Source organism: Sturnus vulgaris, chromosome 9, assembly GCF_052056855.1.
Source record: "Sturnus vulgaris isolate bStuVul1 chromosome 9, bStuVul1.hap1, whole genome shotgun sequence".
NCBI lineage: Eukaryota > Metazoa > Chordata > Aves > Passeriformes > Sturnidae > Sturnus > Sturnus vulgaris.
In genome coordinates this window covers 18,023,495-18,047,954 of record NC_142251.1, presented here as the reverse complement: position 1 = coordinate 18,047,954, position 24,460 = coordinate 18,023,495, and the positions used below count along the sequence as shown (strand labels likewise).

Here is a 24,460-nt window from a genome sequence, read left to right as displayed (position 1 = left end):
CTTGATTTTAAGTGGAAATTTAAAGTAGAAGATTCAGAAATCTGAATCAGCAAAAGTGGACAGAAATTCCATGTTCTGGAGTAAGCTTGGACACCTCTAAATCTATCACTGTCTAGAGGCTCCCATTTGAAAGTAGGTACCTATTATTTTTTTTTTATGTTAAAAGGAAAATAAACCAAACGAAAGTGTAGATCCAAAAGAAGTCACAAAACTCACATTTGCTTTACACATTTATAAATAAGTTAATCTAATGCATATTTCAAATATCATTGCCAATAATGTTTTGCTTTTAAGGGTTACCTTTGTTTCTGCTTTCTCTAAGAGCTGCCACTTTACTCTCTATTAATTTTCTAGTGTGTACTTGCAGTAAGGGAAAATAAATGGGCTACACAGCTTAAACACACAGCTCTGCTAAGAAAAAGAAAAAATAAGCAAGTAAGGACACCATTTATCTGTTTTCACAGAAAAGTGAATCCACCTCCCCTGCACTGCAGTTATGCTTTGACAGACCATGGCATCCCAGGTGGAGCAGAGAGGATTCCTGAACAAGCCAGGCTCTGCTGCAGAGCTGCCCTGCTCAAGGCTCACAGCCCTCTCAGCTGCATGTGTATCACCTGCAGAATTTTTTGCACCCATGGATATACAAAGTTGCTGCTGGGTCAGCCCCTGGGTACAGAGAAGGCCTGGAAGAGCAGAGATCCCATTTTTCCTCAGCAGCTTATTGAGAATCACAACCAGCTCAGCTTAGTTGAAATGCTGTGCTCAGAATTCCATCCTGCTCCCCTTTAAGGCAAGAGCAAAGCTCCCTTTTTTCTCCAAAATTTGCCACTGTAGTCAAGTAGTCAAGTTTGACTCCAGCTTCATGTTCATAAGTCTTGAAAAGATACAACCATTCATTTCTTCACAATTTAAACAAAAATATTAAAAAAGGCCACAAAACCCTCCAACTACCTCGATATTGAAGTCAATGTTCAACAATGACTACTAGCTTGGGTATGTGGCACCGATTTTCTCTAGTGGTTAGATTAACAATACAAATAGCAGACTAATTATTAAATAAAAACCTTTTTTGTTGATAGAGCCATTAGGTGCTAAAAAAGCCATGTTTGGGTTCTAGCAAGATTAACATTTGTGTCATTTCACTATATTATATCAACATATTGATCTACCAGTCTAATTGTGTAGCATTCTTCAGGCTTGTTGTAAACTTACACAAAAAGGCCTCCCAGATCAAACACAGTTGTTAAGTTAGTTACAGCTCAGCCTTTATAAAACATATAATATGCAAAAACAAGAGCAAAAAATGCCTGTTAGGCAGTTCATCAATTCAAATACTTCCCTAAACCTACTCCTTGCAGCAATGACAATGTAATTGAAAATTTCTTCAGGAACAAATTTAAAGGCAGAACAGTGACATTAAGCAAATTAATAATTATCAAACAGATCTGTGCCCTTTTCATTTACCTTCTTTAGCTGGTAGGTATTCAATCAGCTCATTGTGTACATCGAATTACAAGAATGCCTCAGACCATCTTCAGAAAGCGTTTGCACAGTTTGAACAGTGAGACACCAAAGAGAGAGCTATTCTCCTCCTGCCAAATTCCTCTGTATTTTACAAAATCTACAGTGTTTCCGTGAAAAGTCCTGCAGTAAGAACTCCTCAGTTACTCCTCAGCATTAAACGTGCTTCCAAGTTATAAAAGTTTAAAAAAAAAAAGGGGGGGGGGGAGGAGAAAGGGAGAAAGTAACCTTTCACTTTGATCTTTACATAAATCATATGTTCAATGTAAACACACATGGAGTATAAAACTCAAGTTCTTTAAAATGGGCCTAATTTTCTACTGTCACTAATTATTTCTCCATGTTTTCCTTCCCTTGAACCTCTAGTTCAAGATACCACTGCCCATTCAGCAGCAAGAGTCAGTTCAACTATTCCTGGTCCCCTAGGCTTGAAGTTTTATTCTAGAGCTGCTCTTGTTCTGTGTCACTCTGAATTAACAGACAAGAGACTTTTGGTAGTGCTGAAAGATAAACCATGATTAAACAAGGACTCAAATACTTCAGTAATCCCTGCTTTGGATGGGGTGCAATAACAACTGCTCTGTCAAAAGTTCTCGTGCTGGTAATTGTGTTTGGTCCCTGATTTACATTGGTGACAAACATCAATTTCACTTATCGTGACAAATGACAGTCATGGTGTTTATGGCACACTGATGCCATATTGGTAGGCACAGCATAAAACAATCCAAACAGAGCAGAAAAAAACCACATTTTGGCTTTGGACAAAATCAGTGTGTCCTGCTAACAGAATAGATCAAGACAAGAAATTACAGCTGAGCTAGTAATATGCTGTATGACAGTAGTTCCTGCAGTTGCTAACGCTGCCATGGCAGAACTTCTGGCCTGATTTCTACAAGTTGTTATTCACACCAGCTTACACCTCAAAAAGAAAACCAGTAGCAAGCAGCCAAAAATTTCCTCCTACAAGAAAACTTTCTTCTATTACAAAAACTAAATAAATACATTCCAAAAATATTTATCAATCTGAATGTTTGTAATACTAATTGAATTCCAAGAATTTTTAATGTAACTGTTTTTTTAAAAATCAGAATTTGTAGTTTTAAGAACTGAAATGAGCAGGTACTATTAAGAAATAATCATATTTTACACAATTATCCATTATTATCTATTTCACAATAGCCCAAAATTGTGTACATATAGCCAAGAGTACTGTACTCACAATTACAGGACTACCACACTGCATTTCCACACTTGGGATTTAACTTCTAAGGACTGACATGGGTCGCTGTGCTCCTTGGGGTGGCAGTAAGAGTCTGGAGGACACCTGAGAGATGGGAATGGGCAGAGGATGTCAGCAAAGGACCAGCTAAAGCTGTGCCCATCCCACAGCCCCTTCCTGCCCTGCCCTCCCACCAGCCATACTGCTCACTGCTCCCAGACCCATCAACACTGCTGCTCTCAGAGCACAACAGGACCTGGCCTGCCTTTTACCCAAAAGCAGAGAGGTTTCAGCAGCCCCTGCTCCCAGCCCAAATCCATGGCAGGGCACAGCCAGCCACAATGCCTCCAATGCTATTTGGGCCCATCAACTCTATGAGGTTATTTCTAAAATGCTCTCAAGCATGAGGGGGAAAAACATTACCATCAATTAATTCTTAGCATAAGGACAACTGTGGAAGTGGAGCAAATATTGATTTTCTAACACGTGTGTTGTCACAGAAACAGCTGCAAGATGCTGTCTGCTCCGGGGCTGTGCCAAGGCTCAGGTGCTGTGTGCCCCCAGTGCCCTGCAGCACCTGGGACAACAACACCCACCAGGAGCTGGCACACACTGGCACAGCCTGCCCGGGAGGAGGATGGGGAAAGCAGCACTAATTCCCAAAAAGCTACTGCAATTTACACTCGAGCAGCTCTGACCTACTTTGTAAGTAGCAAGTTATCTCAGTAATTTGCTCAAAATAACAGATCATTCAGTGTGAAGGGATGAAAAATAAAATCCATCATTTCCACTGCAGGAGAATCACTAAAATGAGACAACTCCATGCTTGTCACTGCAGCTGTAGTTTCTTCTCTGAGGTAATGAACAGATGACCAGTGGATCTCTGTCACACGTGTGAGACAGCAGCTGGAGCCAGCAGCCCTCTGCAAGCTGCGCATGGGAGAGGCTGCTCCAGCCCAAGGCATCCCCATTACAGCTGGCAGCACTGAGCTGAGCACTCCTGCTCCCACACATGGCCCTGCAGGATCCCCCTCAGTGAAGGGCTCCAGCAATAATTGGCAACTTCTAAAAGGGAAGTTTACCCGTGTTTTGGTTACTAGTCAGTCTACAAGTGTTTTTCCCCTCAAAACTTATTTGTCGTTGTAAAGGACATACACATAGACGTGGTAAAAAGCAAACAAGAAAATTTAATTAATACTAACCCCTATGACTTTTTCATATTGCTCTTAAAAAGCTGTTCCTTGATCTTTTCTGGATGATTAAAAATTGTTTTGCCTCCATACGTGCAAATAATTTTGTTTTCAGGTTTATATTTTTACTGTATGGATATATTAAACAAATGAACATGAGCATGTTCAACTAGGATTCAGATGGAGGGGTGGGAGAATTCCTTTTTTAAAAAAAATCAATTTTTCAGTCCAATTATAACAGAAACCAAATCTTCAAAAATTGGAGTACAATGCAGCTACTCTAGAGAATAGATATTTAGTTTTCTGACCAGCAGTAACAGTTGGTAATTGAACAGCTGCAGAAAAGAGAGGAAAAAACATACAACAATTTAGTTTTCAAGGCTATGTTCACAGAAAATTTCTACTGTATTGTGCTTTTGATCACAACATGATAAACATAGTTCCTCCCTTCCTTCTCTGGGCTACAAAACAAATTAGAGTGGTCTATAGAAGTTTAACCTATTGTATTGCATAATCCATCACTCACAGAAGCAAAGAAAGCACAGAGTAGCTCAAGAACTGAATCTATTCATGACTGTAAGGAGTGTCAGATCCCAAATAATAATTCACTTATTAAACAGATACAATCCTTTTTCAACATTTTTACTACATTTTGCTTAAAAATGGTAACTTTTTTCTTGTAGTTTTTGGTTGGTTTGGATATTTTAAAGTGCCTCTGTCATTACTAGCATTGCAAACAAGGTAGCAATCAAAAGGACAAGGCAAAATTTTAATCATACTTATTTTAAAAATGCAAACCCTGTTTCTAGATTTTCAGAGAGAATGGAGGACTGCATAATAAAATATGAATTTAATTCATATATATGTATCTGCATCTATTTATATTGATATAATCTACTGCTGAAGTCATAAATGTTTAAATCTATCGACTGCGTTTGTTCATTTCCCATTTTCAGGAAAAAAAGAAAAAGGAGGTTCTTTACTACAGTACAAAGAAAAATGTTCTAATACCAAAAGATCCAATTAAAATAATAGGGCCATTTGTTTCAGTAGGATTTCACACATACAAGAGAAATGCTAACCCTTGGGAGAATGTTCTCAGCTCATTTAACAATATATGTTTCCTCTGATATGAAAACTTTAGCTTTTGCATTATAACATCATTGCTAACAAGGCACACGTATATATCTCAGAAGTAGACGGAAACAAGAATGTGGGAGGAATTTTAATAGTTCTTTATCCATACTGCACTCCTCTCAGGATACACTTGCATCTGTTGTTTACTACCTGGGTAGCTTTTTCCTCTCCACACATTTGAAATAAACACTCAAGAAAGGCTCTGTACTCTGAAACACAAGAACAAGGTAAGTAAAAAACTAAGATACACTAGTCAGGGAAAAAACTCCAGGACTCCCAAAACATTTCAAAGGGCAGCTGCCAAAGCTTTTTTCCACCAGCCAAAAGAAAGCCAGTCTGCTCCCAGAGAACAGTTTGTTCTGGCACACCTTGGGCAGGGCTGCACAGGTACCAGTAGCTCCTGGGCTTCTGTCAGCAGCCGAGGACAGCAGCAAACCTGAAATCTGCAACTCAGGAGGTGCAGTTCTGACCTAGGCAGTCTTGATGGCAATGAAATAGAAAAGCTAAAATTATTAGGTCATTAGAAGTTTACTTCTCATTTTTGTGTACCTGGAAAACAACTCTGATTGCAGATGAGTTTTGATTTTTAACTGGTTTTATGAGTCAGTTAAAGAGAGTCACGACTAGTATCTGATGTCAGTGAACAATTTCTAACACTATTTTAACATTGCAATAAATTCATGTTCTCAATTTTCCTGTTTATACCAGCATCTAATTTTCTCCATTTGTAAGAGAAAGTTCAAACTTGCCTAGTCAAGCCATTAATGAGGGAAGATTTATTTTTGCAGATCACTTTCCACTGACTATCAGCACACAAATACTTCTACCTCACCGTGAGGACAAATGTAAAACTAAGACCTGAAACATTAAATCCCTAAAAGAATTTGGGCAATAATCTCAAATTACAGATACAGTCCTACAGTCAAAATGTCAAAATTATGTCCAACCAATTCGGGATAGAAACATGAATGATGCGATTAGGAATTTCATAAAGCCTACATAAGGGACAGATCTCTAGGAAAAAGCTGGTCTCTGAATACTTTTTTTCTGCAATACAGTACTTGTAAGTCTAGAACTAAAACTTGCACATGCCTTGTATATTTGATTGACTCCATAAGGTTTTCATCTAAATTCAAAATATAACTGCGTTTAGATATATTTGAACATTTTATTGAATTTAGTTATGAGAGATGAATTTTTCCTGAGAGAACCTAGGGCACACAGCATTGCCAGATCATTCCAAACAAGTTAATTCTGAAATGGGCTTGAATCAATAACACAAAACAGGCAGTAAAGCCAATTTTTACGGTAGTCATGGTTGCATAAAATAATATCAAGGCAGTCAGACTGTAAGTTCCCTGCATCACAAATATAATTTGCAACCAACTCTAAGCACAAAGAGGAAATAGATAGGCGGAAGATATAGATAAAAACAAATGATAGATGGATGGAACAAAAGGAACTGGAAGTAAAGAAAGAATGCAGAGTAGTTGCCATTCAACACAGCGTGAAAAAAAAGCCAAACAAGTGCAGCATGTAAGCAATTCAAGGTAAATAGAATGCTTTTCTTTCATTTAGGCTTTAAAATTGTTATGAAAAGCCTCTTTTTTCACTCTATCTGTAAGACATAGGCAGACAGGGGATGAATGTATAAGTAAGTATGTCACTGCAATACATGGCTTTTAATGAAAATGGATTTTTAATGATCCCAAAAGCTACATTTCTCTGTGACTTGCTCCATTTCCAGACTATCAGCATGAAGTATGCACAGCAAATGCACTGGTTTTGCATGTCCTTCACTGAATCCCAGGACGACCAAGCGTCCAAGCACTGTAAAAACCGGAGTTGCCATTATGCAGAGCAGATACAGAGAAGCTGCACGTCCTTCACTGCTTTTATTGAACTTTCAGAGCTCTGTGACACCGCTGTGCCTTCTCCCACAGCAGAGCCCAGTGTGGGTTACCTTGCACTCCATGTGCATAAATAAAGGATGATGCATGGCAATGTGCCTTGCTGTTGTTCTCTGCCTCAAGGACACTTGTTAAAAGTGTGCCATTCCTCCCACTTCCCCAAGCAGGCACATTGTGCTCAAGTGCTCCATGTAAAACTCCGAGCACACAAATACCAGAGGATTTTGTTCACAAACGAAGAAAAGTCACAAGGGGGAAAGAGGCTGATGCAATCCATAGCCTTCTTGCTGTCTGAACACAATGAATTCTTCTTTCCAATGTTAAAGTTCCCCTTTCAGTCAGTAATAAACAAAAACCACACTGAATAATGTGCAGAAATGTACCAGCTAGTACCTGATTTTTCATATAGGTTATAATATACTTTTTAGATTTCAGCATTATCAGAGAATAAAGGAACATTTTCCTTACTTTATCACCATCCATGAAGTTTTATCTATAAATATTTCTTGTAAGGTAGGTCTTTAGATTAGAAAATCGTAATATAGTTGTCATAAAACCAAGATAGCATTTAAAATGGACTGGGACTCCTGTATTCACTTCATGTTCAATGCTTCAAGGTAAGCTTTGTGCAACCTATGTTACTTGGACAAAAAAATCTCCATGTTTATTTCCAGTGTTATCATTTTCATTTCTTTGAAATATTAGAAGCCAGGAGTCCAAAAATAGAACACTGATGAAAAAGATAATGACTGAGAGGTGCCACACAATCGATTAACAAATGCTCCTATCCATTAATGAGTCAGAGGCCACACCCCCCAGAATCACAGAATCAAATATCTACATTGCCTAACTAACAAACAACAAAAAACCCCCAAAAACTCCATTTGTTGGACACTTTCAAATTCACAGTTTTTTCCATTTTGTCTGTTCTCCTGACTCTGAGTGCCTCCCAATTAATATTTACCAAATGTCTCTTCCTTCTTCGTTTAAATCAGTTCAGGAACTGCACCTGTTTCATGAGACCTATGTGTGTTGACAGCTGATATTTGAGAAAAAACAAAAATAACTTAAAAATCCTAACTAACCACATTAAAGTATAATCAAGAGAGTGCTAAGAGTAGCTCTGCCAGTACAAAACATCAGCAGGACACGTGGGGGTACCCCAGGGACACAGGGGAATATATGGGTGGTGCACAGGTGGGAAGGACCTCACACAGCTCATGCCATCAAATGTGTCTCAAATTCACCAACAGCACACAGCAGTTACTGAGTGCCCTGGAGACACCATATTCACCTCATCCCTCTAGAAAATAAGGCAAAAAAACCTTGCAAGAATGCCATAAAAAAAAAAAAAAAAAAGTCAACAACAACATCAAGCTACAGTATTCAAAGCCAGAGTTCATTTCAAACAATAAGATGTAGGGAGAACTTCGAAAACAAGAAGCAGCCACTGTGAACAACAGCCAGAGGATGCAATCAAAGCCAAGGCACTGACAGCTCAAGTCATTTGCCAATGTACAGACTCACTCCAAGCTTCATTTGAAGTTATCAGTGCTTCTGCAGAGTACAGGGGAGGAACCAGATTTGCCCTAAAAGGCTTTACAGGACTCTTTTACATACACTTTTGCTAATACACAACAAAGTACTCAAAGTACTTTATATAGCACTTTTGTTGCTTCTTTTTAGCAGCTCTCCCACTTTATCTAGATGAGAGACAATTGCACAATGGCAGGTAAATGTTGTTAGAAACCATGCTAAATAGGAGGGAAGATCTTGCCTCTAAAATACACAGAAATGATCACAAGTTTATGTTGTATATGCTGAGGTACTCTGCCTGGGATTCTTTGAAAAGAATTTGGTGAGGAAGAGACTTGCAGCTTTTTGAAGCAGTTTCCTTCAGTACTGCCAAATTTCAAATTACTTTTCTTTTCCTGGCAGCTATTAAGGAGCTGCTGTTAGAGGACCAGATTATCAGCCATAGGACTGTCTTCTATGGCAGTCAGCACAGTCCCGAGCCCACAGGAGCTTGGTGAATGAGTCCAGCTGCTGATCCAAATCCAGGGACTGTGAAATGACCCTGAATGTTAGAGGTTCATGCACTTTTCTGCATTATTTCAAAGATCCCTCCATTCCAGAGCACCCTTAACAGGGTCTCGGTCACTTCTGTACCACAGCTCATACAAATTAACTTCTTACATATTTCTGTCAAGCTAATGGACAAAATTCAAAGAATATACAACTTTAAAGACATTTTAATGTGTTATTTTCAACTGCCTTATTTAAATTGTATCTTTTTGTAAAGCAATGTCTTATATCCTTGAGTAATATTTGTTAATTCTGTATTGAAATACTCCCCCTTTCTCACTAATAGAGTGTTTTAAATTATACTCACACATTTTTAAAGTCCTATTCACTATTAATCATAACCATAATTCTCATAAACTTAAGCACAGGGTTCATTCCAGATGCAGAAGTTCACATATTCTATGTTTTACACGTATTTCAGAGAATGCAAGTTAAACAATATTTAATCAGTCTAAGATTAAAGTTTATTTCCACTGACTTGAACTACGTTTGAATGTGAAAGACCCAACAGTTATCTCAGTGGTGACTAGCTCAGTCTTTTTGCAGTCTCAGATGCTACTGACATCCACATGTCCAAATACAAAGAGATGCCAGCAATTTCAAATGAAAGCAGTTTTATAAGTTAGATGTTACTACCAGTGGTAATGCAGCTCTTCAATGCCTGATGTAATTTTGAAAAATCTTACTATCTCCTTTTTATTTTTACAGTGTATTTTAGACACTGTTTTATCTTGGAAAATAAATCTTTTATTTTTCCCAAAAATCAGGACTTTTTCAGAAAAGGTTTTTTGAATTTGGACTAGGACACCAGGGTTTGTTTCCAAATATTTTGTTTACTACTAGTATTTTCTACAACACTGACCTGCTTAGAAAAAAAATAAGTGCAAAAATATGTTTGTACTACCTAGAGAACATTTTGTGCAGTTCATAACTCCTTGTCAAGATCTAGGATCACTCTGTACCTAGAGAATACATTAATTCTTTTAAAACAGAATAAAATAAAATAACAGATAATAGAATAACAGTTCCCAGCAGAGGAACTGTTTTTTTTAAAAACATGAAATATAGTGAATTCAGTAATTTGGTAGTAAATAATCTTTGAGCTTGTACAAATATACTAATAACTAGAACTAATTATTGCCCATCCTGTTAGTGACAAGCTGTACTTTCTGACATTGATGATACATTCTCTTTCTAGCCATGCTCTGCTCAGGTATAGAAGCACCTCTCCAGCAAACACTCCTAAAGGACTCGATATCTGCACTATGCTTAAAAACAAAAAAACCAAACAAACAAACAAAAAACCAAAAAAACCCCAAACAAACAAAAACCAGAGGAAAAAACACACAAACAAACAAAAAAACCCACAACAACAACTTACTTAAGGAAAAATGCTACTTAAACCAAACTTCTCCAGTATAATGATCAATTTTGCCAAAAAACATTGAAAATGCACTTTGGGGTTTTTTTTCTTATTTAAATTAAGGATTTTTTTAAAATACAGATACAAAAAAATAAAAGTAGAAAATCCATTTTCTAAAGGTCTCAGGAATTTATTGATACAGTATTACACCTAACGTATTACTCTTAGATAATTATCTAACACAATATTCTACTTACATGGAGAGGTTTAATTTTAATTTACAGCTTAATTGTCCTATTTAAAGTAAGCCTGTCACCTGTGCCACTTTGTGGCTCATAACTGTAATCCTCATTTAATTATTTACTTCTAGGGAGCATTTTAATTATGGACATTACTATGTGTGTAGAGTAACTTATACTCGAGGGCAGTGAATATTTATACAGTAGAGAGCTCACCTGAATTTTCACTGGCCACAGCTCCCCGTGCAGTGGCTCAGCTGAGAGATGCTCTTCCCTTCTCTGGCCTAGGACCACATTTGGGGTGCCTGCAAACAGGCAGGACCACCAGGGCACAAATGGCTTGGATTACAACTGCAAGGCTCCCAGCTGAAACAGAAATGAGACAATAATAACTTCTCCCATCTGCATTTGACCCTGCAAATAACCCTTGGCCATAGGAGTGGGAATACAGCATTGGCTCTGGGGGGAGGTCACCACTGTGCCCCATTTCTCTGCTGATCAGTAATGCAGTGACCAGAAGAGAGGCACAGAGCATGAGCCTTCCTCTGATTTATTCCATGAAATTTGAGCAACCAGTGATTTATGAGTTTCCTAAGATAGGGCTGCCTATCAGCTTTTTTTTTTTTTTTTTAATAGCCATCAGTTGACCAACATTCTATGAAATTATCTTTGCAAACTAGCTATATTTTTATCTTTCAAAGTATCACATTGCAGCAAGCTCTATCATTTAAAAGAAAAAAAAACAAAAAAGGCAAAAAAGCTCTTTGTGTTTGCTTCAAATTTGCCAGATTTGTGGGTTTGTGTGCTATTGCTGGGTCATCATTCCAGTAATTTTAACTTCCAAAGCAGACATTTCATCATCACACGACTGGCACTGTGCAACTTCCCTGCTCTGGACCAAGCAATATTTTTTGTTGCCTGAAGTCCCAATAGGCAACTTTAAAAACCTGAAAACACTTTAATTTTTAACATATTTGGTACAATAGGATCCATTTCTCTGCAGGTACACACAGCTGTAAGGGATGCCAAGGGATGCCTTGTCCCCAGGCTTGCCAGCGGGTGGCTGGGGCTCTCTGCCTGGGGTGGATGGGGACACGGGGCTGCCCAGCCTCCTGCTCGGCATACAGAAAATATGTGCAGAGTGATAAAAAAGGAGCCCAGGTTCTGAAAAAGTCCCTTTTTCACCATGAAACACTTCCAGCATTTGTGGTCTCCCTGATTTAGTGTTCAGTACTCCTGACTCACAAGTCTTGCTTATCCCCGGGCAGCCCCACGGCAGCCAGGGCTGTTCCCAGCTGGGATCCTTCCCTCTTGGGGAAGCTCCTTCTGCAAACTCCTTCCTACACAGCAGGAGACAGCCAAGCCCTGCCTCCCCAGCAGGAACAATGGATTTGGGAGGACACAGCTCTCCAGCACATCCAGCAATGCAGAAGGGGGATATGGGGCACATGAGAACCAAAGGCCACCTCCTTCTGAGCTAAGTGCCTCTCACAGCAGTCACTTCATTATTAACAACCTCCATATCTTCATAAGATGCTTATCTTTTTCAATAAACAGAAACAGTTACTGAAGGTTTTGTTTGGTGTTTGGTTTTTTTTTAATATTGGGATGAATCCAAGGATTGCTTTCCTTAGTATCTACCTTTCTTCAGTGATGAATGTTTTTCATGAGCAATGTCATTACATACAATTTTTATCATCTAGATTGTTCTATTTTATTCAGCAACCTACAAAAAAATGTCTTCTTTCTAAAGAAGTAACCTTCAACCTACCATTTATCTGCTGCCTCTTACAGTATCCTCAGCAGAGCCATGGCCCCTAACAACTGAGGGCATTCAGCACGTTCCAGTGCTGGGTATATCACATTTCCCATCTGAAATTGCTTACCTCATCAGTCACTAAGGGCCCAGTTTGGGAGTCATTAAAATAATGAGAATGCTGGCACTTCTCCCAGCAATAATGGCATTGGATTCTGTGTTGCTTTTATACTTTAAGACATTTGTATATATCCACAAATCATTTAACTCTTATCTTTGTACTAGCTTTAATGAAACTAATGGCTGCTGAAACTGTGTGGGTTTTATTCTACTTTTTATTTAAATAAGCTTCTGCCCACTCCATCATAAAACAACACAAACACTTACACAGCACATTGCATCACAAAAGCCCCGAAGTGTTTACCAGGATCACTATATCCATCACTAAAATGCAAGCACTTCTCAGTCAATAAACACTTCAGCTGACAAAGTCACAAGAGAGTTTTCAGAAGGAAAGCTGAAGAGCAACAAATCCAATTTTTCCAAAACAAATTTAAAACCAGGGTCTTGCATTTTCATCTTCATCTGTATCTACTGTAGCCTTTCCCTCCTATCACCATGCAAAAAAAAAAAAAAAAAAAAATATCTAACTCCATATTAACTCACTGAGTAACACCATCACTCCTGCAGGGTCCATATCTTACAAGCCTTGACAAGATAATGAGCCCTCAGGAATGTGCTCCAGGCCAGCACAAATTACACCCTTAGAGTTTCAACTAATTGTTGGAAAAGGCATATTAATGCATATTAAAACCTTAAAAGATTCACCCGTAATATTCAAGGTCTAGCTTAGGGCTAATGTAACATTTCTCACTGCTATGCTTTTCCCGATAAGAACACGTCTGATTTATGTGGTTTGAAATCAATAAGAATAATGCCAATATGGAAAAAGCCTCACCTGCTTTAGATGTGTGTTTATTTGCTCTAGGCATACACTTGAACTGTACAATAAAAACAAACCTGTCATGAGGACAAACACAAAAGTTACAGATCCAGCACTTCTGCATAGGAAGTGTGATATTTCAGACTCAGAGAAATTAATGGCAGTATCTAAAATGACTCACACATTTTGACATCATCTGCTCACAGACAAGGTATCTCTAAGATGCAAAGGACTTGAACTCCAGTCACCCTGGAAGCCCATCCACAGTGTGAAAAATCCAGAGATCCTGGACTGCTGCTGAAAGCTCTATCTTGTAGATCAGTAGAGCTTAGTATGACTGAACTGCCTTTATGATCCCTAGGTGGGATCATAAAGAAAAGGCAGGTATACAAATTAAATAGTAATAATTCTAGCCAATAATAAAACAAGTACCAGATGTAATAAAAGAGTTCCCCAAATGCTTCATAAGGTGAACTTTAAATGTGTTTTGATGTTATTATCAGTACAGTTGAAAATCTGAAGAAGAATATTACCACTGCATAGAAGTTAAACTAAAAGCCTATTTTGCAAGGTTATTAAAAATATATTTTTAAGGCTGTTGAATGTTTAATACATTTGCAAAGTATTTTCTTCGCATTTATTTTTAAGTGCTGGATAAGGTCTGCTTTTAGAACATGTATTGTTTAACGTACCCTTTAGTTGGTGTAGCAACTTTAATCTCAAAATATTTTAAGCCATGTTGCAAATACCTTACCAAGCCACAAAAAAAAAACCCAAAAAAAACCACCTCTGCAGTAACTAGAATATCATGAGTTTGATTTCTTTTATCTATTAGATCAAGGAATGAAATGACAGCAAACTAGGTTTATCAATTATTATCAATCTAGTTTGAAATTATCTACCACATACCACCCACAGAATTATTAGTACAAGCTACACAATTTAAGCAACAGGTGCAAATGCTCGGGCATCCTGAGTGATCCCACCATTTTAAGACATGACAACATCCTTATGCAGTACAAGTAAGAGAAGAAGAATGTAAAAAGTGATTTGAAGATAATATTGAACAGGCAAGACAAATAACATTGTGGCAATTTAATTTTATTAAAATATACATTTTTTTTTAGAATATTTGGGGAAATTTTATATTCTATTTTCTCCTGCAGTAAATGGCAAAATGAAGGTAGTAGTTTTCAGATACCGAAAGTGTGCCTGTGGCTCATTATGCAATTAATTGATATGACTAAATTAGCTAAATCAAGCTAAATGACAGCTGGTTGCTCCACAAAAGCTAGTAGTATATCACAATAAGGGGCTTTCAGAAAATTAAATCAGTGCAGAGGTCTTTCCTTTTGAATCTTAGAAATACATTAAAAGACATTTCTATCTTCACTTTCAGAAAAATAAGTATTTAAAGAAGGGATGACAAGTAGTTCATATTCAGAAACTCATGCAGAATATTTCAGGTGTTATAATAGCAGTGGAGAGTTTCATTGCAAAAGCATGACAGAATTTTTTCATCCAGATCCTCTTCCATGAAATGGATAAGATCTCTCCTACCTATGATCTCACATGTCTCTCTGTATCTTCCCCAAGGAAAAAGAAAACAGCCTGGTAGCTCTGTTCTTCCATCCCCTCTTACCACTGCACCTGCTGCACCCATTTGGAAGAATCCTGCAACCCAAGGTGCTTCTTTTCACACTGAGACAGGAATGAACACAGGACAGCTCATTGAATCTTGTTAATCCCTTATGAAATTACATGGGATCCCTGCTTTCTAGGGCCTTGGAAGAATCCAGCTTTGGCTTTGTGCAAATGTAGGACAGTACAGGGGATGGCACAGCACATAAAATACACAGCCAAACAACCAGGGAGAACTGAATCTGGATTCATTACTTTGGGAGCCAAGTTAGAGATTTAGTGCCGGGTTATGCAGAACAAAAATATAAACAATCCCTTCTGTTTGGATCTAAGCATCAATGCTGACTAAACTGCAGGGTTAAAATCTGCTTTTAGGAGCAATAATCACATAAAAGTTCTAACTGAACTCCTAAGTGTGACCTCTGCTGCAGTGGGGAATACACACTCTCAGGCTGCTCAGAAGTTTCCATTATATGAAAAAGAAAAAACACAGCTTTTCTTACCACTGAGATGCTTCTTACACTTCTTCATTTTAGTGGTGGTTTGTTTTCCACCCTCCTCCCTCCAGTCAACTCAGAAAATGGCAGCTCAAGTGGACAATACAAGCAGATGGGACATTTCTATTCATCTCACTCCACCCTCATTTTTTGTTTTTGTTGCTGTAGTTTTACATTATCAAAATGAGAATTTTGAGTTTTACATGCAAAATGAGAATTTTGCCCAAAATATTACTCATGTGATATAGCCCGTGTCACCCAGAGATTCTGAGCACCAGGTATTCACTGTTGGCTTTCAAGAAGATCCTGAAGTGGCAGCCAAGGATTTACAGCTGGGAGGGCTGAGGCTGCTTAGTCTGGAGAAGAAGAGGCTGAGGGAAACCTCATCACTGTCTGAAACTGCCTGAAAACAGACTGCAGCAGGGTGGGGGCCAGTCTGGGTAAGAAGCAGTGGCATGAGAGGAAATACCTCAACTTGCACCAGGTGAGGTTCAGATTGGATTTAGGAAAAAATTCTTCACTGAAAGGGTTGCCAAGCACTGGAACAGGCTGCCCAAGGAAGTGCTTGTGTCATCATCCCTGGAGGGATTTAAAAGATGTGCAGATATAGCACATCTGGATTAGTGGTGGCCTGGGCAGTGTTGGCTAATGGTCAGATCTTGGAGGACTTCTCCATCCTGATGATTCTGTGATTCTATCTTCCCAAAATATTGCACATCAGCAGAAAAAAATCAGGCCTCTGATTTTCACATCCAAATGTTATCTATGAAAGTGTTTAACCCTGGAGACATTTTCAGAAAATTAGTTCAGAGCCTCTTGCACAATTTAATCAGAAGTTTTAAACTCTGATTGTGCAATTAAACACAATATACTCTCACAGTTGCCATTTATCACACTGCTACCATTTCAAGTAACCTGGCCAACAAAACTATCTGGTACCTAGGAGTGAAGAAATGAGAAGGATAATGTTCTGTAGGAAAGCAAGTCTATCCAACATTTTACAGTGCTAAAAATACCCTCGGGACTTGTTCTGATACCTTGTAATTATGCACACATATCCTGATTTATGGTCCATGTCTCCCAGCTCAAAGTAGTATGCACTCTGTTTCATATCTTGCCCTATTTATGTGTAAAATACTTGGGTCTGTAATGCCATAAAAGAGAGGACAGGCTCATTGCACATGTTACTATCGATTTCATATGAGCATAGGCATAATCTAATGATCCTTTTCAGCTAAGGATAAATATGCACAATTTAGCCTTAAACATATTCAGTGTCAGATCATTTCAACTGCTGCCTTTAAGAAATATGCCTGTGATGTTAAAGATCTCTGCTGTCCAGCCTCCTCCTGATGACTGTAGAGAGTGTGGCAAAGGAGACAAAGATGTCCAGACTGGAAAAGGGACAAGAAACATTGTCAGCTGTGTTTCAAGAAACAAATCTCCTTCAGGCCAAACTTGTGAATTCATGCTCCACAACTTTCCTCTGCTTGTCACCACCTCCACATGGTCCTGCCCTCTCACTGGCCACCTACAGTAATTAACAAAGAAAAGAGAATCCACCTTGCCCAAGTGAGTACTAGCAAAGAGGTGGTTAGTTGGAAAATAAATGAATATTGTACCTGTAACAATTACTAAAAGTATCCTAACTACGAGGTATATGCAGGTCCATTTCAGCAGAAGAAAGGACAAGCTGGCTTAGATGAAAAGATCTGATTTTCATTCCCCAGGTCTGCTCTGCAGCCCTCACAGCACCACTGGTGGCTGAAATCCCCTCCTTGGAGACACAGAGCAAAGGAGTCACCAAACATTTGTTTGCTAGTGGGTTGGGTTGTTTTCTTGTGTTCGTGTTGGTTTGGGGTTTTTTTTTAATTTTCCAGCAGTTTCGAAATAGCACATGCAGATTTAATACTGTAATGATTTCTGCTCACCTTTTACTTCTAATATTTTAAAAAAGGAAATATGCTAAGTGCAATGGAGTGGCCTTAGCTGCTGTCCCCTACAAGGAAAAGCTGGAATCTGCATGTGCTAACAAGGGATGCAAAGACCATAGCAGGGAGAAGGTCTTCAACAAATAAGTGCAGCTGGGGTCATTAAAAATCTGACTACTTTTTTTTCCTAACATATTTTAAATTTGGTTTACTGTTGGATGCATATTTATTCACACCTTTTGCACAAAGAAAGAAGGTTTTGCAGTGTTCTTAAAGTCAATTTGAAAAAAGACTCTGTGTCAACATAAAGTCCAGTCTATCCATTAAATAAGTCCATGTTTTTGCTGACTACTTTTTCAATTTAACTTGTAGGCTGAATTCAAGCCTTATTTCATTTCACAACACAGCTTCAATTTTGTGTTTGTCAATTCTGACAACTCTGTACCCATTTCCTACTTGTATGGATACAAATAAACATGTACTAATGTACCAATAATAAACTTGCATTGTTAACAATCACTGCAACATAATTAGCAATTCCCAGAAAAAGCTACAACCCAAACCTGAAAGATATATATTATTAATTTACTTATTTTTGTATTCAACTACATCTCTACACATCATTTATGCTAATAGTTCCACCAAGTTTTCTTGCATTACAACAGAACTCTTCTTTTCCTATTCAGGTTCAATTAAGTTTTTCATCTTTATTCTGGAATTGGTGCATGAATTAAGATGTGGATCAAAATAATATTTTTCCCCCACATGTGCAGAAAACACAAAACTTATGGAAAAGGAGCAGCCTAGGGAAAGGCTTAAGGAGTGGTCATGCTTTTTCAGCAAGTTCACAAAGATAGCTATGCAGTCAATTTTGTGAATAACCTAACCAAATAAAACCAAGTGACACTTATGTTTAATAACCTCTTTCAGGAACAATCTAATCTGCATACATCTCACTTTCCATACTTTAATTTATTTTTTTTTAATCAAATGAGGTTTGCTTTTTATGACCTCTTTTATGAATCTTTTATTAACAGTTCCACTGTCCATGTTTATTAGCTTTTTCCTTCTCTTTTTTCTTTCTTTCTTCTTTTTTTAAACGGTATCTGCATTCCTTCCAGAATGAGATAATTTTTCTTGTCATCCCACTAACTTTTTTAGTGTCCCCTATGTCAAAGGGTTTATATGTTTAAACAAGTAAGGGCTCTGGTACAACATCATGCATCAGATTAATGCCTGGAAATAGTTTTATCCATCCAAATTCAATTAGGTGCTGTGACAGTAAGGAGCAAAACTAGACTCCCTAAGACAGAATCCAACATTTTAATGACAATCAATACCTCCCCCCCTCTATGTGTGAGCTCTCTGATTATTATTAATGTTGATACCTGGGAAGCTGAACACTGGACAGGGTGAAGGACTAGACTGTGCCTCTGCTGCCAATGTGCTGAACTGAATGAACTGAGTGCAGGAAAACAGGAGTGGAACTTTTAATTTTTAATTATCTCAAAGAGACTAGGCCATGAAAATAAAGTTCTTATCAACACATTGCCAACAAATTGATAAACCAGGGGCAGGATAACTTCTTTTGAAAATAAATTAATAAAAAAATTAGAGGACAGAAAGAGACAGACTATCCATAAAAGCAGAAAAGAGTTTAATTTTTTGGTTTTCAGGCAATTTTGTTACGAGATTCTCATCAGAAGAGGAGAAATGAACCAAGAAATTCTTGAACTATTTACTTACATGGAACAAAGGAGATATCACAGACACAATTATACATATAGATGATTTTAAAACTTTCCTTGGTGCATCTGAAAACCCACCTACATATAAGAAAGGTAGAAGCAAACTTAAGCAGTGTGAAGCTATAGTACACATCTTAACAGCCTACAAATAATCAATGAGAGCTTCTACAGAAAATCAAATACACAAAACAAGCTATAACTATGTCAAAAACTAATATTTTTACAGTGATATTCTATAGGAAAAGTCAAAATAACGAGAGGCTTGATTCAGCAAATAGAGACTGTAATGGCATTGCTACTTTCTGGCCATCTGGATCCACAGAGATATTTAATACTGCTAAGAACTAGGGCCTGACACAGAAACCAGAAGGACAAAAGAGAGAAAGATGGACATAAGAGAGTCATTTAGCCTCAACAGCCCAAAACTGTCAGGAGTCTACCATTTTTAGCTTGCAAGATAGAGCATGTATTTAGCATCTGAAAAGTCTAGGATTTTGTAATAAGCACCAGACTCAATCTTAATGTGCAGAGGACACAGCCTCTTTGTAAGGCATTCAATAACATCATACTTGATCATATAAGAAGACCCATTTAGACTTCACATATTGAGCAATGGCTCATCTCCAAAATATCAGTGTATAGAAAAAGCAAAAGAGCACATTACAAAAGGATACCCAGTCCTCCCGATAAGACTTTAAAGCAATATATAATATACCCTGGATTAATATCATATTAATAGCTGTGGCAAACTCATACCCTTCCCATTTCAATAGCCTGAGCCAAATAGGGAATGCATCTGACTATCTTTTCAGTAATTCTACTTTTTAAGTGTTACATTGAATCAGGTCAAGCAGAACCCAAGATACTTTATTTCAAGGCTATTTCAACAGTTAGAGCAGCAATTTAAATAGGAAGCGAGAGTGGTACTGTTCTCTGTACTTTAAACTATTTTAATAGTTTAAATAAATGAAAGTTATTGAAACTGGTTTCCAGAAACGAACTTGAATCATGCACAAATGTGCAGTTTCAATACAGAATAAGATCAGCAGTGCAGAAATGAATTACATTAAAAAGCAAAAATATGCTAAATCAGACAAAGATTTGAAACTCCAATACATCACAGGTGATTCTCCAGTAGCATATGTTTCCACCCAGAATACACCTATAGCACACAGAAAGTAGAAAATGAAAAGAAATGCTAATCCACACAACAATGCAGCTTCACAGAAGCAGTGGAGTGACACAAGGGCTTCGGCTGGGTCCTTAAAAGCAGGCATTGGGGCAAAATGAGATATAGCAGGATGCAAAGGGAATGGGCTCACAGACAGACTCAAAGATAGGTTCCAACCTTCTCCTCTACCCTGCTGTCCACAGGAAATAGATGCCTTTAGCATCACTAGAGTAGAGTTAGGAAAATATATTTGAGAAACTAAGGCACTAGAGGTTACACAGGGGTGCTTCAAAGCATAATGTTTCTAAGATCATTCTCTTTTCTGTTTCTTTCTATAGACACAGTCCCATGAAGGAAAGACCTTGCTGACTGAAGCAGTTTCTCTCCTGAGATGTGCTATTGGCATAGAGCTGGCAAAATGGTACTAAATTAGAATAGAAAGCTTAGAAGTTACCTTGACTTAAATAAAAAGCACACACATACTCCACTCACAATGGATGAGCAAACAGAAAACAAAAGTGTAGGTGACAGCATCTCCTTCCTTAGCTGCAGAAAGAGTCATGTTCACACAGTTGCCTGGTGCTCCCAGGCTGCACTAGTTCAGCATTCCATGGGAGGAAGAGAAGGAGCTGGAAAGCCAAGCTCCCCTGAGCCAGGCTGCCCCAGCAGTGCTCAGAAGAGCCTGAGGAGCTGCAGAGCCCCAGGCAGTGCCCACTGCCCAGCACCACTCAGCAGAGCCACTGTCCAGAGCTGCTCCAACCATCCCTGGAGACTTCCTACTGCAAACCTTGGCCACAGACCCACCACAGTCTTAGGTACCCATATTGTCTATTTCAAAACAGAACTTTAATCCTCACAACCTACACCAAACTAACCCTGGGAATGATAAGATTTTCATCACAAAAACTTAGGAGGTCCCAAAATTTCCTCATCCAGCAGACATGGCCAGAAACTTTTCAATTCCAGCAGGTCTGGGAAACTCACATCTTTGAGGCCTGAGTTTATTAGGAACTGCAGAGTTACTCTCCCTGACATTTTCCCTGAGGGTATCAGTCCCCAGGCAGGCAGTTCTTTTACCTAGAGAGGCTCCATGCAAAAAGACATCAGCAAAGACCTTCCTCAAAATCAATTGTAATCATCACAGTGACTAATCCTGCACTCCTCCAAAGAGCCCTTCTCAGCTGCTATGTACAGAAATCAGTCACCTACTCCAGGAAAGTGCAATGAACATAAGAGGTGAGGCAAGAACCCAACAACCAGATATTGCAATTACTCACATCCTGGCTATACAGTCCCCTTACAAACCCACACCTAGCTTCACTTGCAGCTCATTCCATGTCTGGAGTGAAGGAAAGGAGAACAATTATACTATCTCAAATCATCATTATTGTTTCAATGATTGCATTAGCATTCTCAAAGCATAAACCACCCACAAAACATTTGAGGCAGACATATAATGATGGATTTTCCCAACAGAGAAAGCAATTCCTCTAAGCAATAAAACAGTCTGTGAGAAATCCTGCAGTCATAAATCTAGTATTTCTCATTACAAAATTTACATCAGCCACGAAGTGATTACTTCTAAAATTACAAACCCTTGTGGGCAGAAATATTAGTGGGTTACCAATTGCCACTCTCATGAGTCATGAGAAAAGCAGTTCAAGTCATAATAGTCTTGTAAAAAACAAAATATCAAAAGAATTAATTGTCTTATTATCGACAGAAAGTTTAGGGCATCCACATAACAAGCATGTTGGCATCAAAATACAAAGGCCAGCAGTAAGTTCAAAACTTTCAAAGGTTACACAGGGATATCCAAGCAATGCTGAAAAGTTTTAACAAACCCATGTATCTCCACGAAAACAGCAGCTAGACCCTTCAAACCTCCCCAGCATCTCCCACATGAGAGCATGTCATGTGCAGAAAGGAAAGAGAGAAGAGAGAGAAGAGGAGAAGCATCCAAGGCCTTGCACATTTGCAGAACACGGGTTCAGTTCCCCAGGGCAGCACTGAACCCCTGGCTCCCAGCTGTGTCAGGAGCTGGAGGCACACAGGGAGTGCAGAACTTGGGCAGGGCCCATTCTAAGGCATTGGAGAGGGGCAAGGGAGTGAGTGGAACCATGCAGGAACAAGTTTTGCCCAGCTGGCTTGATGCTGAAACATATCCCAGGACTTGCCAGCGAGCTGTCAGTTTGAGAATAACTATCCCACAAAAATACTTTGGCTCGTATTTTTCTTCTTGCCGCCTTTTCTTCTCTGGGTGGTGCAACCTAGCACCAACCTCAGGGGCTTTAAGACCACCTGGATTAAACCAAACACATTTTATAGGAAATAGCATATCCTCCAACACCGTGCTTGGGAAGAGATGAATGTTACATAATCCTTGAGGAAAACTAAGATACTGCACAAGCACCTTAAACACGGGATTGATCACACAGTGAATAGAATCAAAAATAAAATAAAATCTGTTTAACTCATCTGGACTCACGCTTCACATACATTAAGAAACTTTTCTAGTTTAACTGCAGAGAAAGTAGAAGAGAGATGTTTTCAAGCAGATACACACAACTGTAAAATATATTTCCACACACCTAGTTAATCATAGGATGTAATACTGGTTTTGACTGCTCACAGAAATGGAGGGAAAGGGGGAAAAAAAGAAAAGAGGAAAAAGGGGAAAGGGGAGCCACAGCTAAAAGCAAAGAACTGTAACAATGCACTCCCTCCACTTAACAAGGCCACTGCTCCAGTGGCAGGCAGACAACTAACCTTGATCAAGTCCCACTGCAGGCAAAACTTTGCTGTGGAGCACTGGCACCATCCCCTGCTGTTAAGCTCAGCTTAGCTGGTAAGAAGCAGCCCAGGCAGGAGCAGAGGCCAGGTGGCTTCCTGAGCAGCAGCAGCAGAGTGATGCCAATGCAGGGGCACAGGGGGATGCTCAGCTGAGGACAAGGCAGGTCCCAGCCATGGCAGGAGCCCCTTTCATCCAGCCTGGGCAATTCAGAGGTTGCTGCTCAGCATGCTGAATAACGAGGATTTGGAGCCACCTGTTTTTCCTGGAGACTCTGAGAGCTTGGCTGAGCCCAGCCCGAACATATACAGGGGTAGCCCCAGGTGACCACAGTCCTGTGAAAAGCTACAGTATTTTATTTTTACTGCAAGCCTGATCACTGGCTATGGTGCTACTTGCTTTATACAGCACAGTGCAAAATTTACTACAAGCAAGGTAACAGTAGCAAAAAAAAACCTGTAAATATAGGCTTGCAAAAGAAATTAAGTTTTATCACTAATAAAAATAAACTAAAAGAATAATTCACACAATTTATTATCTCATCTTTACCATATCCCATGCACTTCATTTTAACTATTCCAGGAGTAGCCTGATCACATACTTCATGTTTAAGAGAAAATTCTTTCTAAACTAATTTTATTCCTTATCATCAAATGAAAAAATATTAAACATGCTTATGTTTTCTGCCCTAATAATACATTTGAAATTTATAGGGTTGTAAGGTGATAATTCAGTGTGGCATTAGCTTTTTGATCTTTGATCTATTGTTGCCATTTTAATAAAAGATAATCACTTCCCAATTCAAAATACTGGCCTAGTAAAAAACCTCACTTCAGTGCATAGCGCATTTTACCACTAAAGGGTAAATATGTATTTCCTATCTATTTTCTATTTCACTTGATATTCATATAGGGAATTGCTCTTGTAGCTGGTTCTACATCCACTACTACCCATGGTTCACAATTCATTACAAAAATGGGGTTTTTTGGAAAGAAAACTCAAAACATTATTACCTAGAGATGGATAAAAATTGATAGGCATATTATGTGTCACTCAGCTTCAGGTCTCATATATAAAAACCATCATCAGTAAGATTTACTCTAATCTGGGGCTGAGGTCTACTGACCAGCAGAGAGGGGCAAGTATTCTCCTCCTTCCTGCTGGGGAAGGTGCTCCACTCCTGTGGTCAGCAGAACAGATAATCCAGACACTCTTAAACTCCATCTAAACCTTTTCCTTTTGTTTCCTTACTACCCTTAGACAATTATGAAACACATTCCATTACAACCCCAAACCAGAGAATTTTTACTTTTTACAG

The 24,460-nt window shown here is 38.6% G+C and overlaps 1 long non-coding RNA gene across 1 annotated transcript in view; it reads right to left on the bottom strand.

Annotated features, from left to right (window-relative positions):
• Window positions 1–24,460, bottom strand: part of LOC148222829 (uncharacterized) — an 80,545-nt gene that overhangs the window by 15,549 nt on the left and 40,536 nt on the right. Inside the window, exon 2 of the long non-coding RNA XR_015805421.1 lies at window positions 10,881–11,030. This is a non-coding gene — a long non-coding RNA (uncharacterized LOC148222829). The remainder of the gene's footprint in view (window positions 1–10,880; window positions 11,031–24,460) is intronic.